Source organism: Pristiophorus japonicus, chromosome 9 (genome assembly GCF_044704955.1).
Source record: "Pristiophorus japonicus isolate sPriJap1 chromosome 9, sPriJap1.hap1, whole genome shotgun sequence".
NCBI lineage: Eukaryota > Metazoa > Chordata > Chondrichthyes > Pristiophoridae > Pristiophorus > Pristiophorus japonicus.
Window position 1 is genome coordinate 199,136,845 of NC_091985.1, and position 18,252 is coordinate 199,155,096.

Here is an 18,252-nt window from a genome sequence, read left to right on the forward strand (position 1 = left end):
TGCTTATAAGTCTCTTCGACGTCTTGACCAGCTGCTGTGTCATGTAGGCCAACGTCAAGTCCAGTTTGGTGAATGACTCCCCCCGGGCTAGCGTTGCAAACAAGTCATCAGCCTTCGGTAACGAGTCTGGATCCTGCTTCGAAACCCTGTTGATCGTAGCCTTGTAGTCTCCACTGATTCTGACTGTGCCATTACTTTTCAGCACAGGAACGATGGGGCTGGCCCATTCATTAAATTCGACTGGTGATATGGTCCCTTCACGCTGGAGTTTGTTAAGTTTAATTTCGACCTTCTCCCTCATCATATACGAAAATGCCCGAGCTTTATGATGGACGGGTCTTGCATCCGAGTCCACTTGGATCTGCACCTTGGCTCCCATGAAGTTGCTGATGCCTGTTTCGAACAGCAAGGGGAACTTGCTCAGTACTTCTTTACATGGATCTTCCTCGGATGACAGCGCCTTGATGTCGTTCCAATCGTATCTGATTTTTTCAAGCCAGTTCCTGCCGAACAGCGTTGGGCCATTGCCTGGGACAATCCATAGCAGTATCTCATGAACCGCATCATCGTATGACACTTTAATTATGGCACTGCCAATCACCGTTAAGAGTTCTTTGGTGTACGTGTGCAACATGGCATTGACTGGACTCAGCCTGGGCCTCATAGCCTTAGTATCCCACAGCTTGTCGAATGCCCTCTGGCTCATTTTCGATTAACTCACACCCGTGTCCAGTTCCATCGATACCGGCACCCCATTAAATTTCACACTGATCATTATTGGTTTGCGCTTAGTTAGGAATGAGTACAGTCCATACAATTCCTCCTCTGGTATCTTGGATTGAGTATCCGCTACCGCGTCACTCTGACCATCATCCTCCACGTGGTGTGTCGCAGCACGCTTGTACTTCTGCAGACACTTGCGCTGGAGATGCAACATTCTTAGACGGCCTTTGCAACTATATTGCTTAATTTTGCACTGCTGGTGCCGGAGATTTTGCCCACAATGCCAACACGGAGTGTTCGGATGCATTCCCGCTGGCAGGCTTTGGGCAGCCACAGCAGTTGGGTAGGCCCTGCCATGTGCCTCTCTGCCGAACGCCTAATCAATCCCATTTACAGTACTTGACGAGTTTCGATTTTTCACTGATATCTGCTTTAGACTGCTATCCGCCATTATGCATGACTGAGCGATCGTGATGGCCCTGTTCAAGTCTAACGTCTCCACCGCCAGTAGTTTACGCAGGATCACCTCGTGTTTGATGCAGATTACAAAGAAGTCTTGCAGCATGTTTGCCAACACAGCCCCGAACTTACACGATCCCGCTAGACGGCTCAGATCGGCAACGAATTCCGCCACATTCTGGCCCTCTGAGCAAACGTGCGTATAAATTTTGTATCTCGAGATGATGATGCCTTCGTCTGGCTTAAGGTAGTCCTGTACTAGAGTGCACAACTCTTCATATGTCTTCTCTGTTGGACACACAGGCAGGAGTAGATTCTTTATCATAACATAAATTTTCGGCCTGCAAACCGTGAGGAACACCGCCATGGCGCTGATCTGCATTGCTGACCTCCTCCATTTTGTTGGCCACGAAGAACTGGCTCAAAAGATTCACAAAGTCTGCCCAATCTTCTCCTTCCACAAATCGCTCCAACAATCTAATTGTGCTCGTTTTTGCATGCAAAGGTGCTTGTTACCTTGTCACCAAATGGTGTGTATGCAATATCTGTTAGACTAAGTACTATTTAACTCCATGAGGTATAACCTTGGCTCTGCTTTATTGAGGCTTAAAGTGAATAAAATACAAAATGGCTGGCTTTTATACTTGGGCTGCACACACGTGCGTGCAGTCCAATGGCCTCGAACAGTAACGCCATCTAGTGGCCGATGATCCCAAAATCATATACATAACATCCTCCACCTCGGAAATGATGGGGACCATGTGGATAGGGACTTCATTCACTTCACATATCTCCTGTAGTTTGCTCTAGGGCATATCAGTGGAAGGTCTGAGCTGCAGCCCCATGGCAGCGACTGTGGTGCAACGGAAGTGGTGCAATGGAAGTGGCACATGTTATCCTGTCTCAGGTCGACAGCATAACTGCTCCAGCAAATGACGCCAATTCCAGGAGCCAGAAAGACTCCTAGGCCAAACAGTCCCTGATGCAGCGAAATGTTGAAGTCCGGCCCTGTCAGTCCCAAACACCTACAGATCGCTGACCACAACAACCTCCGCTGCCATCAGCTGAGCACCAGCAACGTTCTAATGCACAAGCTGAAGTTACCAGGGAAACAATTCGTAGGATTAGTAGAACAGCATGGGTCCATGTGACAATCATCATTGGTTAACTCCTGAATGAAAAACCTGTTCCATTGATTCTTGTACACTATTAAATAGCGCTACCATGAGTTTGTTGTGTGATTCTATAACAGTTCAGGAGCCTGAAATATCAGGTAGAAAAGCTGGAAGCAGAGTGGTTACAAAGGGAATGTTCTCTGATGGGGGATCTTTTGCTTCTCTGGGAAATTGAGCACAGAGCTGGCAGATCACAAACCACAAGCAGGAATTTTGTGAGTACGGGAATTATCTGAAGAGGAGGAAGATGGTGAGATGTCTGACTGAAAAGGAGGAGTGGAGCCACAGAACCATGGCCTCTAAGTTAATAGACATGAGAGTGGACTTGAGTGAGAGTGAGCGGAGTGGGCGCACATAAAGCTAGGTCCAAGAGCCCACAATGTGCACGCGGGTCAGGGACTGAGGGCAGTGATGTCAGCACAAGGGAAGGAGGTGACTGGTGAGTAGTTGGTGACTTTTTTAAGGCTTAAGTTTATTACGGTTAAGTTATTTCATCATCTGTTAATAGAGGCACGGCAGTGCATATTGGTCCGGTGGAATGCACATGTTGTGCCATGTGGGAACTCCAGGATGCTTCCTGTGTCCTGGTCAGCCACGTGTGCAGGAAGTGACGTCATCTATAGGAGCTGGAGCTCGGGGTTTCGGTGCTTGTGCAGCAGCTGGCGTCACTATAGTGAGGCAGGGAGCTACGTGGATAGCACGTTTCAGGAGGTGTTCACCCCGCAGCATAACAGTGTGCAGGAAAAGCGGGAATGGATGAGCCTCAGACAGACGAGGAGGACTAGGAAGTTAGTGCAACATTCCCCTAAATATATCTCACTCTTCAACCAGTATTAAATACTGAACACTGATGAGGGCGATGGTTCTTCTGGGAACTATATCTAAAGCCATGTCCTTGGCACCATGGGTGGGTTATCTCTACAAGAGGGAGGAGCACACTCGGGAAAGCAATAGTGATAGGGGATTTGATAGTTAGGGGAACAGACAGGCCTTTCTGTCGCCATAGGCCTGATTCCAGGATGGTATGTTGCCTCCCAGGCGCCAGGCTCAAGGACGCCAATGAGTGGCTGCAGAACATTCTGAAGGCGAGGATGAACAGCCAGACGTCTTGGTCCATATTAGTATCAGCAACATATGTCGAAAGAGGGATGAGATCATGAAGGCAGATTCAAGGAGTTAGTAAAGAGATTAAAAGCAGGAGCTAAAAGGTAGCAATCTTCGGATTAATCTTGGTGCCACGAGCTAATGAGCATAGAATTAGAAATATAGAGCAGATGAATATGTGGCTGGAGAGATGGAGCAGGACGGCGGGCTTTAGATTCCTGGGACATTGGGAGCAGTTCTGAGGGAAATAGATCTATATATGAGACGGTTTGCAGCTCGACAGCATTGCGACCAAAGTCTTCGCAGGGCACGGGGGTTGGCGGGGTGGGGGAGGGGGGGGGTTTGGGAGCTAGTGCTGTGCTGGGGAGGGTTTCACCCAATTGGCATGGGTCTGTGCACCGGGGTGTGGCATTTGAAAGAAGAAACAAGGTGCAGAAAGGATTGGGAAAGACAGATATCACCAGAGTAAGAAAAATTAAGGCAGTAGGTGTGGGCAAGATAAGAGAGAATACACCGAGCTCGACGATAGCTTTGCAGTGCGTGTGCATATATACACGAAATGTGGTAAATAATGTTGCTGGAGCTGCAGACTTAAGTAGACACATGGGAATATGACGTCGTGGCAAAGACAGAGATCTGGCTCAAAAAGGGCAATTTTAGAAAGGGTTCTAAATATTCCAGGATATAATGTGTTCAAGAAAGATAGGAAAGAAAGAAATGAGGTTGGGTTGGCAGTATTTATTGAGGAAAATATCACAGCGTTGGAGCGAGAGGATGTCCTGCAGGGGTCAAGGAAAGAATCTATTTGGTTAGAGTTGAGAAACAATAGAGCTGCCATTACACGACTCGGTGTATTCTATAGGCAGCCAACTAGTGGGAAGGATGGAGAGGAGCAACTTTGCGGATCAATTTGAGACGTGTAAGCACTATACAGTGGTGATACTGAGCGACTTCAACTATCCTAATTAGACTGGGATCGTAATAGCGTATAGGGCAGAGAGGGGGAAATGTTTTGATGTGTAGTTCAGGAGAACTTTCTTGATCAGTACGTTTCTGGCCCAACGAGGAAGGAGGCCTTGCTGCATTTGGTTCTGGGGAGTGAAGTGAGTCAAGTGGAGCAAGTGACAGTAGGAGAACATTTAGGGAACAGTGATGAAGGTATGATATGGTTTAGATTCGCTATGTAAAAGGACAGGGAGCAACCTAAAGTAAAATACTTAATTGGAGGAAAGTCAATTTCAGTGGGATGGGAACAGATCTGGCTTCGGTAAATTGGAATGAAAGATTGTCAGGCAACATTTTTATCAAACAAAGGGCTGCCTATAAGGAGGAGATGATTTGTGTAGAGTCGAGGTACAGTCCCATAAGGGGGAAATGTAGGCATAACAGAGCCACGGCTGCCAGGATGAGATAGAAAATATGAAGCAGAAAAAGGAGCATGTGACAGCTGTCAGGTTGAGAATACATAAGAACGTAAGAAAAAGGAGCAGGGCTAGGCCATTTGGCCTCTAGAGTCTGCTCTGCCATTCAATAAGATCATGGCTAATCTGATCTTGGCCAAAACTCCATTTCCCTGCCCGCTCCCCATAAACCTTGACTGCTTAAACATTCAAAAATTAGTCTATCTTACCTTAAATATATCAGTGACCAACCTACAAAGCTCTCTGGGGTAAGAAATTCCAAAGATTTAAGGCACTATGAGAGAAGAAATTCCTCCTCATTCCCATTTTAAATGGTCGACCCGAGAATCGTAGGAGCCACAGGAGCAGGAGTGAAGGATCGAGAGGCCCATAAAACGGGCCCGAGAATTGGACGAGTCACAAGAGCAGGAGCAAGAGAATCGAGAGGGCCAGAAAAGGGGCTCGAGAGTCGGAGGAGCCACAGCAACAGGAGCGGGGGGATCGAGAGGCCCACAAAAGGGGCCCGAGAGTCGGAGGAGCCACAGGAGCAAGAGTGGGAGGATCAAGAGGCCCATAAAAGGGACCTGAGAGTCGGAGGAGCCAGCAGGTGCAGGGACAAAAAGTTTAAAAATAATCAAAATCGGTGTTACATCATATCCAAGTGAGTAAGTGATTGGCTGGTGGATTGGTGAGTATTTTTCTTTTTCCTTTCAGCAGGAAACCTTTGGCATTTTTGCCAAATTGATTTAATTTAAGGGTTAAGTCATGGCAGGAGAGCCCAGACCCGTGTCATGCTCCTCCTGTGCTATATGGGAAGTCAGGGACGCTCCCAGTGTCCCTGACTACTACATGTGCAGGAAGTGTGTCCAGCTGCAGCTCCTGACAGACCGCATAACGGCCCTACAGCTGTGCCTGGATTCACTCTGGAGCATCCGCAATGCTGAGGAAGTGAGTAGCACGTTTAGTGAGTTGGTGACACCGCAGGTAAATTTTACACAGGCAGATAGGGAATGGATGATCATCAGGCAGAGCAGCAGTAGGAAGGTAATGCAGTGTCCCCTGCAGTCATCTCGCTCCAAAACAGATATACCACTTTAAATACTGTTGGGGGAGGTGGCTCATCAGGGGAAGACAGCAGCTACCAAGTTCATGGCACCATGGGTGGCTCCGCTGCACAGGAGGACAGGGACAAGAGTGGGAGAGCTACAGTGGTAGGGGATTCTAATGTAATGAAAAGTGGAGTGCAGAGAAATCAAGGGCAAACATCAAAAAGGGCCACACATAACATAATTCTAAAAGATAAAGAGTGTTAAAGAAACACACCTGAAGGCTCTGTGTCTCAATGCGAGGGGCATTCATAATCAGGTAGATGAATTAACAGCAAAGATAGCTGCTAATGGATATGATGCAATTAGGATTACGGAGACATGGCTCCAGGGTGATCAAGGCTGTGAACTCAACATCCAGGTGTATTTAATATTCAGGATGGATAGACAGAAAGGAAAAGGAGGTGGAGTAGCATTACTGGTTAAAGAGGAGATTAGCAAAATAGTAAGGAAGGACAATAGTTTGGATGATGTGGAATCTGAATGGGTAGAGCTGCGGAACACCAAAGGACATAAAACGCTGGTGGGAGCTGTGTGCAGACCAACAAACAGTAGTAGTGAGGTTGGGGATCAAACAAGAAATTAGGGATGCATGCAATAAAACTACAGCAGTTATCATGGGTGACTTTAATCTGCATATAGATTGGGCTAACCAAACTGATAGCAACACGGTGTAGGAGGATTTCCTGGACTGTATAAGGGATGATATTCTAGACTATGTTGTAGGTATTAGGCACCTGCCAAATATATCAAAACACTAGGCATTAAGCACCTGCTAGATATATCTAAACTCATATAGGTTTAAAGTGGCCACATATAGAATGGCTGCCCAAGCATGATGGGAACCCAGTTAGTCAAGCAATGAACTGTTGACTGAGGCTGACCGAGCAATGACCTAGTGAGGCCCACTACCGGGAATGCCTTGGATCATCCGCTTGAGACAAGCTAACCATAACGAATCATTATAGTACCTGGTATGGAACGTCCTTTGATTGAGGACTTCGCACAGCAGAGCCCCGAGGAACAGAGATAAGGGGGGGGGGGGCTACCTCACATAACGAGGTCATTAATCAGCCCGAGCTGAAAAGAACCGAACATACAGCCCCTGAGGTATCAGGGGAATTTTATTGGGTTAAAGAAACCTATATGTAATCTATAATTGTTATGATTGGATTGTGTCCAGCCGAAGTGGGCTGAGTAACTGTAATGAACTATTGTAAAACATATAAATATCGATGAATTTCTTTGTTCGGTGGAGTGGAGTGCCTGGAGTTGGACCAGAGGCTCTCTCCCCGCCGGCGTAATAAAAGCCGTTTTGGCTTTGGAACTGACCCAGAGTGTCGCGTGATTCTTGCAGGAAAACATTTGCGCTAACAACTAATATGTCGAGGAACCAACTAGAGGGCTGGCCATTCCAGACTGCGTGTTGTGTAATGAGAAAGGGTTAATTAGCAATCTTCTTGTGCGAGGCCGCTTGTAAAGAGTGACCTTAACATGGTAGAATTCTTCATTAAGATGGAGAGTGACACAGTTAATTCTGAGACTAGGGTCCTGAACTTGTGGCAAGGTAACTTTGTTGGTATGAGACGTGAATTTTCTAGGATAGACTGGCGAATGATACTCAAAGGGTTGACGGTGGAAAGGCAATGGCAGACATTTAAAGATCACATGGATGAACGCCAACAATGGTACATCCCTGTCTAGCGTGAAACTAAAACGAGAAAGGTGTCTCAATCTGTATGGGAGGAGCTACGGAATACCAAAGGGCAGAAAACGATAGTTGGAGTTGTGTACAGCCCACCAAACAGTACACCAAACAATAGTAACGAGGATGGGGACAGCATCAAACAAGAAATTAGGGATGCGTGCAATAAAGGTGCAGCAGTTATCATGGACGTTTTTAATCTTCATATTGACTGTGCTAACCAAACTGGTAACAATGCGGTGGAGGAGGATTTACTGGAGTGCATTAGAGATGGTTTTCTAGACCAATGTGTCGAGGAGCCAACTAGAGGGCTCGCCATCCTAGACTGGGTGATGTGTAATGAGAAAGGACTCATTAACATTCTTGTTGTGCGAGGCCCCTTGCGGAAGAGTGACCATAATAAGGTAGAATTCTTTATTAAGGTGGAGAGTGAAACAGTTAATTCAGAGACTCGGGTCCTGAACTTGGGGAAAGGTATGAGATGTGAATTGGCTAGAATAGACTGGGAAGTGATACGTAAAATGTTGACGTTGGATAGGCAATGGCAAACATGTAAAGATCACATGGATGAGCTTCAACAATTGTACATCCCTGTCTGGAGTAAAAATAAAACGGGGAAGGTGGCTCAACCGTAGTTAAGAAGGGAAATTAAGGATAGCATTAACTCCAAGGAAGAGGCATATAAATTGGCCAGGAAAAGCAGCATACCTGAGGACTGGGAGAATTTTGTAATACAGCAGAGAAGGACAAAGGGTTTAATTAGGTGGGGGAAAATAGAGTATGAAAGGAAGCTTGCTGGGAACATAAAAACTGACTGCAAAAGCTGCTATATTTATGTGAAGAGAAAAAGATTAGTGAAAACAAACGTAGGTCCCTTGCAGTCAGATTCAGGTGAATTTATAATGGGGAACAAAGACATGGCGGACCAGGTAACCAAATACTTTGGTTCTGTTTTCATGAAGGAAAACACAAATAACGTTCTGGAAATATTAGCGGTCCGAGGGTCTAGTGAGAAGGAGGAACTGAAGAATATCCTTATAAAACGGGAAATTTTGTTAGGGAAATTGATGGCATTGAAGGCCAATAAATCCCCGGTGCCTAATAGTCTGCATCACAGAGTACTTAAGCAAGTGGCCATCGAAATAGTGGATGCATTGCTGATCATTTTCCAACAGTCTATCGACTCTGGATAATTTCCTATGGACAGGAGGGTAGCTAATGTAGCACCACTGTTTCAAAAAGGAGGGAGAGAGAAAAGGGGTAATTATAGACCAGTTAGCCTGACATCAGTAGTAAGGAAAACGCTGGAAGCAATTATTAAAGATGAAATAGCAGCGCATTTGGAAAGCAGTGACAGGATCGGTCCAAGTCTGTATGGATTTATGAAATGGAAATCATGCTTGACAAAGCTTCTGGAATTTTTTGAGGATGTACCTAGTAGAGTGGGACAAGGGGGAACCAATGGATGTGGTGTATTTGGACTTTCAAAAGGCTTTTAACATAGTCCCACACAAGGGTTTTGGTGTGTAAAATAAAAGCACATGGTATTGGGTGCAATGTACTGACATGGATAGAGAACTGGTTGGCAGACAGGAAGCAGAGAGTCGGGATAAACGGGTCTTTTTCAGAATGGCAGGCAGTGACTAGTTGAGTGCCGCAGGGCTAAGTGCTGGGACCCCAGCTCTTTACAACATATATTATTGATTTAGATGAAGGCATTGAGTGTAATATCTCAAAGTTTGCAGATGACACTTAATTGGGTGGCGGTGTGAGCTGTAAAGTAGAAGCTAAAATACTGCAGGGTGACTTGGATATGTTAGGTGAGTGGGCCAATGCCTGGCAGATGCAGTACAATGTGAATAAATGTGACGTTATCCACTTTGGGGGCAAAAACCCAAGGCAGAATATTATCTGAATGGCGGTAGGTTAGGAAAGAGGGAGGTGCAACGAGACCTGGGTGTTATGGTTCATCAGTCATTGAAAGTGGACAGTCTTACGATAAGATGTAGGCCATTTCGGACTGAGATGAGGAGAAACTTCTTCACTCAGAGAGTTGTTAACCTGTGGAATTCCCTACCGCAGAGAGTTGTTGATGCAAATTCATTGGATATATTCAAGAGGGAGTTCGATATGGCAGTTACGACTAAAGGGATCAAGGGGAATGAAGAGAAAGCAGGAATGGGGTACTGAGGGAATGATCAGCCATGATCTTATTGAATGGCAGTGCAGGCTCGAAGGGCCGAATGCCCCATTCCTCCATATATTTTCTATGTTTTCTATGTTTCTATAATCGTGGCTAACAAGGGAATTTAGGGGCCGTGTTAAATCCAAGGAAGAGGCATAAAATTGGCTAGAAAAAGCAGCATACCTGAGGACTGGGAGAAATTTAGAATTCAGCAGAGGAGGACAAAGGGTTTAATTATGAGGTGGAAAATAGAGTATTAGAGTAAGCTTGTATGGAACATAAAAAATTATTGCAAAAGCTTCGAAAGATATGTGAAGAGAAAAAGATTAGTGAAGACTAATGAAGGTCCTTTGCAGTCAGGATCAGGTGAATTTATAATGTGAAACACAGAAATGGCAGAGCAATTGAACTAATACTTTGGTTCTGTCTTCACTAACGAAGACACAAATACCTTTTCGGAAATACTAGGGTGTAGTGAGAAGGAGGAACTGAAGGAAATCCTTATTAGTCAGGAAATTATGTTAGGGAATTGATGGGATTGAAGGCCGATATATCCCCTGGGCCTGATAGTCTGCATCCCAGAGCACTTAAGGAAGTGGCCGTAGAAATAGTGGATGAAGTGGTGGTCATTTTACAACATTCTATAGAATCTGGATCAGTCCTATGCATTGGAGGGTAGCTAATGTAACCCCACTTTTTGAAAAATGAGGGGGAGAGGAAACAGGTAATTATAGAGTGGTTAGCTTGACATTGGTAGTGGGGAAAATGTTCGAATCAATTGTTAAAATTGCAACAGCAGCGCATTTGTAAAGAAGTGACAGGATTGGTCCAATTCAGCATGGATTTAAGAAAGGGAAATGCTGCTTGACAAATCTTCTCGAATTTTTTGAGGATGTAATTCGTAGAGTAGACAAGGGAGAACCAATGGATGTGCTGTATTTGGACTTTCAAAAGGCTTTTGACAAGGTCCCACATAAGAGATTGGTGTGCAAAATTAAGGCACATGGTATTGGGGGTAATGCATTGACGTGGATAGAGAACTGGTTGGCAGACAGGAAGCAAAGAATGGAAATAAACGCGTCCTTTTCAGAATGGCAGGCAGTGACTAGTGCGGTACTGCAAGGTTCAGTGCTGTGCCCCCAGCTATTTACAATATATATTAATGATTTAGATGAAGGAATTGAACGTAATATCTCCAAGTTAGCAGATGATACTCAGCTAGGTGGCGGTGTGAGCTTTGAGGAGGATGCTAAGAGGATGCCGGATGACTAGGACAGGTTAGGTGAGTGGGCAAAAGAAAGGCAAATGCAATATAATGTAAATAAATGTGAGGTTATCCACTTTGGTGGCAAAAACAAGAAGGCAGAATATTATTTGGATTGTTGCAGATTAGGAAAAGGGGAGGTGCAATGAGACCTGGGTGTCATGGCACATCAGTCATTGAAAGTTGAGGTATAGCAGGCGGCGAAGAAGGCAGATGGCATGTGTCCTCCATAGCGAGTGGAGGTGAGTATAGCAGCAGGAAGGTCTTACTGCAGTTATACAGGGCTTTGCTGAGGCCACACCTTCAGTATTGTGTGCAGTTTTGGTCTCTGAATCTGAGGAACGACATTCTTGCTATTGATTGAGTGCAGCGAAGGTTCAGCAGGGATGGCAGGACTGACATATGAAGAAAGACTGGATCCACTAGGCTTATATTCATTGGAATTTAGAAGAATGAGAGGGGATCTCATAGAAACATCTAAAATTCTGACGGGATTGGACAGGTTCGATGCAGGAAGAATGTTCCCGATGAAGCGCAGAACCAGGTGTCACAGTCTAAGGATAAGTGGTAAGCCATTTAGGACAAGATGATCAGAAACGTCTTCACTCAGAGAATTGTGAACTGTGGAATTCTATACCACAGAATGTTGTTGAGGCCAGTTCATTAGATATATTCAAAAAGGAGTTCGATGTGGTCCTTATGGCTAAATGGATCAAGGGGTATGGAGAGAAAGCAGGAATGGGGTACTGAAGTTGAATGATCAGCCATGATCTTATTGAATGATGTTGCAGGCTCGAAAGCCCTACACCTATTTTCTATGTTTTAAATTTCTATGACCCGTTATTCTAAAACTATGCCCCCTAGTTCTAGATTCCCCCACATTCTTCTAAACTCCAATGAGTATAGGCCCAACCTGCTCAACTTTTATCCATAAGATAACCTCTTCGTCTCCAGAATCAACCCCTTGAACCTTTTCTGAACTGTCTCCAATACAATTATATCCGTCCTTAAATAAGTAGACCAAAACTTAATGTAGTACTCCAGGCGTTGTCTGATCAAGGCCTTGTACAGTTGTAGCAGGACTTCCCTATTTTTATACTCCATCCCCCTTGCAATGAAGACCAATATTCCATTTACCTTCCTAATTGTTTGCTGTACCTGCATGGTAACTTTTTGTGTTTTAGGTACAAGGTTCCCCTGATCCCTCTGTACCGCAGCACTTATAAATCTCTCCCCATTTAAATAATGGTTTGCTATTTATTTTTCCTACCAAAGTGGAGAACTTACATTTTCCAACATTATACTCTATCTGCCAAATATTTGCCCACTCAGTTAGCCTATCTATATCCATTTGCAGATTATTTGCGTTCTCCTCAAAACTTGCTTTCCCACTTATCATTATATCATCAGCATAGAGGCTACATTACACTCGGTCCTTTCATCAATTCATTCATATAGATTTTAAATAGTTGAGGCCCCAGCACCAATCCCTGCGGCACCCCACGAGTTTCAATTTGTCAACCTGAAATTGACCTATTTATCTCAACTCTGTATTTTCGTTAGTTTGCCAATCCTATATTCATGCTAATATATTACCCACAACCACATGAACTCTTATCTTGTGCCTTTGATGTGCCACTTCATCGAATGGCTCCTGAAAATCCAAATTCACGACATCTACTGGTTCCTCTTCATCCTCCTTGCTCGTTACATCCTCGAAGAATTTCAGCAAATTTGTCAAACATGATTTCCCTTTCATAAATACCACTCTTTCACACAATAACTTTGTCATTGCATTTATTTAAGTTCAGGGCAATAGTTTGAAACTTATCTTTTTTACCGTGAAACGCAATTTGAAATTCTACCATGCTATAATCGCTCATTCCAAGAAGATCCTTTACGATGAAATCATTTATTAATCCAGTCGCATTACAGTTCTAAAATTGTCTGCTCCGTGGTTGATTCCACAATGTATTGTTCTGTGACACTACCTCGAATACACTGTATGAACTCTTCCTCAAGGCTAGCTTTGCCAATTTGATTTATCCAATCAATATGAAGATTAAAATTACCCATGGTTATTGCCATGTCTTTCTTAGAAGCCTCCATTATTTATTGATTTATACTCTGTGCTGCAGTGTAGCTACTGTTAGGGGGTCTATAGACTACTCCCACCAGTGTCTTCTTTCGCTTATTATTTCTTATCAACGGCCTAACTGAGTCTACATCATGATCTTCTGATCCCGTATATTTTCTCACAACTGCACTGATATGATCATTTATTTCCAGAGTTATTTCACCTCCTTTAACTTTTTGCCTATACTTCAGAAATGGTAAATACTGCTGAATATTCAGTTCCCAGCCTTGGTCACTTGTAACCACGTCTCTTTAATGTTTATCATACAATACCCATTATTTCTATTTGTGCCATCAACTCGTCTATCTTGATATGGATGCTGTCTGCATTCAGATAAAGAGCTTTTAATTTTTGTCTTTTACTATTTTCCCTACACCAACCCCACTTCATGATACATTTTTATGTTTGTACGCTCTGTCCCTTCCTGTCACACTCTGGATATCATTACTCCTATTGGTACCCTGCATTATTGCCTTCTTCTTTTCTGTTCACTGTTAAAATGTCCAGTCATCTGATCCTTCTCCCCCTCACTATTTAGCTTAAAGCCTAGCTACAGCCCTAGTTATCTATTCGCCAGTACAATGATCCCAGTCTGGTTGAAGTGAAGCCCGTCCCAATGGAACAGCTCCCTCCTATCCCAGTACTGTTGCTCGTGCCCGATTAATCAAAACCCATTTCTCCCACACCAATCATTGAGCCACGTGTTCACCTCTCTGATCTTCTTTATCTTACGCTAATTTGCTTGAGGCTCAGGTAGTATTCCAGAGATTATTCCCTTTGTGGTGCAGTTTTTTAATTTAACCTCTAGCTGCTCATGCTCACTCAGCAGAACGTTTTTCGTCATCCAAACTATGTCGTTGGTACCTACGTGGAAAACGCCAACTGAATATTTCCCCTCCCCCTCAAGTTCCTCTCCAGCCCAGAGGAGATCTCTTTAAACCTGGCATCTGGCAGGTAACGCTGCCTTTAGGACTCACGCTGAAGGCTGCAGAGAACAGTATCTATCCCCCTAACTATATTGACTCCGACCACTACATCATCTCTTTTTGCTTCTAGCACTTGAATGGCTACCTGGCCACGGTGCTGTGGTCAATTTGCTCATCCTCCATGTAGAACCTGCTCTCGTCCACACAGGGAGTACGAACCCCGTACCTGTCGGACAAGAACAAGAGCTGACGCTCCTACATCACTACATCATGGCTCCCCTTACCTGCTTCACTCGTAGTCACAACCTCCTATCCCTGACCATGGACCAAATTTGAATTATTTAATTCAACGGGTGTGATTCTCTGCTGGAACATAGCTTCCAGGTAACTCTTCCCCTCCCTGACGTATTGCGTGTCTGAAGCTCGGACTCCAGCTCATTAACTCAGAGCTGAAGTTCCTTGAGCAGCCAAAACTTGCTGCAGGTGCGGTCGCCGTGGATCACACTGGTGTCCACCAGCTCCCACGTGCTGCAGCTGCAACACATCGCCTACCCTGCCATCTCCAATGCAGTTTATTTAATTAATTAAGTTTTCACATTTGGAAATATCAATTATCTATATTTAGTTTTTAATCCAGTCTCATCGTTTAAAGCAATGCCCAAGGTTCGCAAGAATGATAGATACATAATGACCAACCAAACACTTAAGTATGAGACCAAGCTGAATATAGAACGTTCAGAAGGGTACTGAAAAAGGAAATGCGAGTGGCAAAAAGAGATTATGAGAATAGATTAGCAGCTAAAACAAAAGGGAATCAAAAACTTCAGTGTAGGCATATAAATATTAATCGGGTAGTAAGAGGATGGGTGAGGCCTATTAGGGTCCAAATGGAGATCTACGCATGGAGGCAGAGGGCATGACTGTGATACTAAATTAGCACTTCGCATCTGTTTTTAGCAAGAAGGAAGGTGCTTCCAAAATCATAGTGGAGGTAGTTGAGATACTGGATGGAATAAAAATTGATATGGTGCAGCTGCTAGAAACGCTGGCTGTACTGAAAGAAGTTACCAGGACCAGATGGGATGGATCCGAGGATGCTGAGGGGAGTAAAGGTGGAAATTGCTTCCAATACTCCTTGAATACAGGGCAGGTGCCAGAGGACTGGAGAATTGGAATATTACATCCTTGTTCAAAAAAAGGATGTAAGGATAAACCCAGCAGCTACAGGCCAGTCAGTTTAACCTCGGTAGAGGGGAATCTTTTAGAAACGATAATCCGGGACAAAATTAAAGCCACTTGGACAATTCCAATTTATGAATGCAACCACTGATTTCTTAAAGGCAAATAATGTTTAACTGAACTGATTGCATTTTTTGATTAGATTACATAGAGGGTTGATGAGCGCAATTCATTTGATGTGGTGTGCACAGACTTACAAAAGGCGTTTGATACGTGCCATATAATAGGCTTTCCAATAAAGCTGAAGCCAATGGAATAAAGAGGGGCAGTGGCAGCATGTATATGTAATTGGCTAACTAACAGGTAACAGGGAAAAGTGGAGAATGGTTGTTTTTCGTACAGTAGGAAGGTATACAGTGGTGTTCCGCAGGGGTCGGTTCTAGGTCCACTGCTTTTCTTGATGTATATTGACAGATGTGGGTGTAGAGGGCACAATTTCAAAATTTGCAGATGACACAAAACTTGCAATTATAGTGAACAGTGAGGAGGATAGCGCTAGACTTCAGGAAGACATTTTTCTATCATGTTCGTTGGGTTCTCAGCGATTTTCTCGGTGGTACAGCTGTTTTACTACCTGCCGACAGTTTCACCCTTTTTTAAATAGTATCGCCCACATCTGAACATGCCCACCAGGACCTACCCGCAGATGTGCAATGCTGCGAAAAATCGGCAGGGTGTTGGTTTGGTCTCAACAGAACCCGTCCAGATCGCCGAGGGAACCGCCCTGCAAAAGCTGCTTAAACAGAGCGGTAGGTAAGTACTCTGCAAAGAAAGGTAAGTTAAAGTTTCTTTATTTAAGTTTTTAAAATTTTTAAATGGCGATTAGTTGTAAAAGTGTCTTGCAAATGCTTTCTACATTTTTTTTTAATTGCATTTTTTTTTAAAGTTTTCCCTCTCCCTAATCCCACCCGCAGCCTTGGACTAAACTTTAAATACTTAAGTCCATTCCGGTAAGCATCGCCCATTTTACTTGTTTTTCCCTTAACCACCGAGAAAACCGCCGACACTAAGGTGCAATGCCCATTTTCTCGCTCGGCGATTATTGTTAATTGGCTTAAACATAAATGTGGAAATTCTCACCAGCGTTACTCACCAAAGGTTAGCAGTTTTTCTGAGCGGACAATCGGGCGTTGAGGGTCCCATAGGGAAGTCTAGCCCTTAGACAGCCTGGTGAAATGGGCGGACATGTGGCAGATGAAATTAAATGCAGGAAATGCGAAGTGATACATTTTGGTAGGAAATAGAAGGAGAGGTAATATAAACTAAAGGGTACAATTAAGAAGGAGGTCCGGGAACCGCGAGATCTGTGGCATATGCGTGCCCAAATCATTGAAGGTGGCAGGGCGGATTGAGAAAGTGGTAAAAACGCATTTGTGATACTAGGCTTCATAAATAAAGGCATAGAGTACACAACCAAGGGAGTTATGATGAACCTATATAAAACACTGGTTCGCCCTCAACAGGAGTATTGTGTCCAATTCTGAGCACCACACTTTAGGAAGGATGTGAAGGCCTTAGATAGGATGCAGAAAAGATTTACAAGAATAATTCCAGGGATGAAGGACTTCAGTTATGTGGATAGACTGGCGAATCTGGGGTTGTTCTCCTTAGAGCAGAGAAGGTTGAGAAGAGATTTGATCGAGGTCTTCAAAATCATGACAGAGTAGATAGAGATAAACTGTTCCCATTGGTGGAAGTTTCGAGAAACAGAGGATACCGATTAAAGGTGACTGCCAGAAGAACCAGAGTAGACATGAGAAATCACGTTTTTATGCGTCGAGTGTTTAGGATCTGGAATGCACTGTCTGAAAGGATGATTGAGGCAGATCCAAACGTGGCTTTCAAAAGGGAATTGGATAAATATTACAGGGTTTGGGAAAAGGTCGGAGAAGTAGGATTAGCTGAACGTTCTTGCAGAGTGCCGACATGGGCTGGACGGGCCGAAAGGCCTCATTTTGCGTTGTGACCATTCTATGATTCTATGATACCCTTGTCTCATTATCATTTCATTACCCTTGCACCAACCTCACTTGTGTCAACTAATCACATCTGCCCTCCACCCCATCACAAAAAATTAACTGTGAATTAACTGTGCAAATAGATGTTAACAAATATGATGTTTTTGGGATTACAGAGACGTGGCTCCAGGATGATCAGGGCTGGGAACTCAGCATCCATGGGTATTCAACATTCAGGAAGGATAGAATAAAAGGAAAAGGAGGTGGGGTAGCATTGCTGGTTAAAGAGGAGATTCATGCAATATTTAGGAAGGACATTAGCTTGCATGATGTGGAATCTATATGGGTAGAGCTGCAGAACACCAAAAGGACAAAAAACGTTAGTGGGAGTTGTGTACAGACCTCCAAACAGTAGTAGTGATGTTGGGGAGGGCAGCAAACAGGAAATTAGGGGTGCATGCAATAAAGGTGCAGCAGTTATCATGGGTGACTTTAATATGCATATAGATTGGGCTAACCAAACTGGAAGCAATACGGTGGAGGAGGATATCCTGGAGTGCATAAGGGATGGTTTTCTAGACCAATATGTCGAGGAACCAACTAGGGGCGAGGCCATCTTAGACTGGGTGTTGTGTAATGAGAGAGGATTAATTAGCAATCTCGTTGTGCGAGGCCCCTTGAGGAACAGTGACCATAATATGGTGGAATTCTACATTAGGATGGAGAATGAAACAATTAATTCAGAGACAATGGTCCAGAACTTAAAGAAGGGTAACTTTGAAGGTATGAGGCGTGAATTGGCTAGGATAGATTGGCGAATGATACTTAAGGGGTTGACTGTGGATGGGCAATGGAAAACATTTAGAGACCG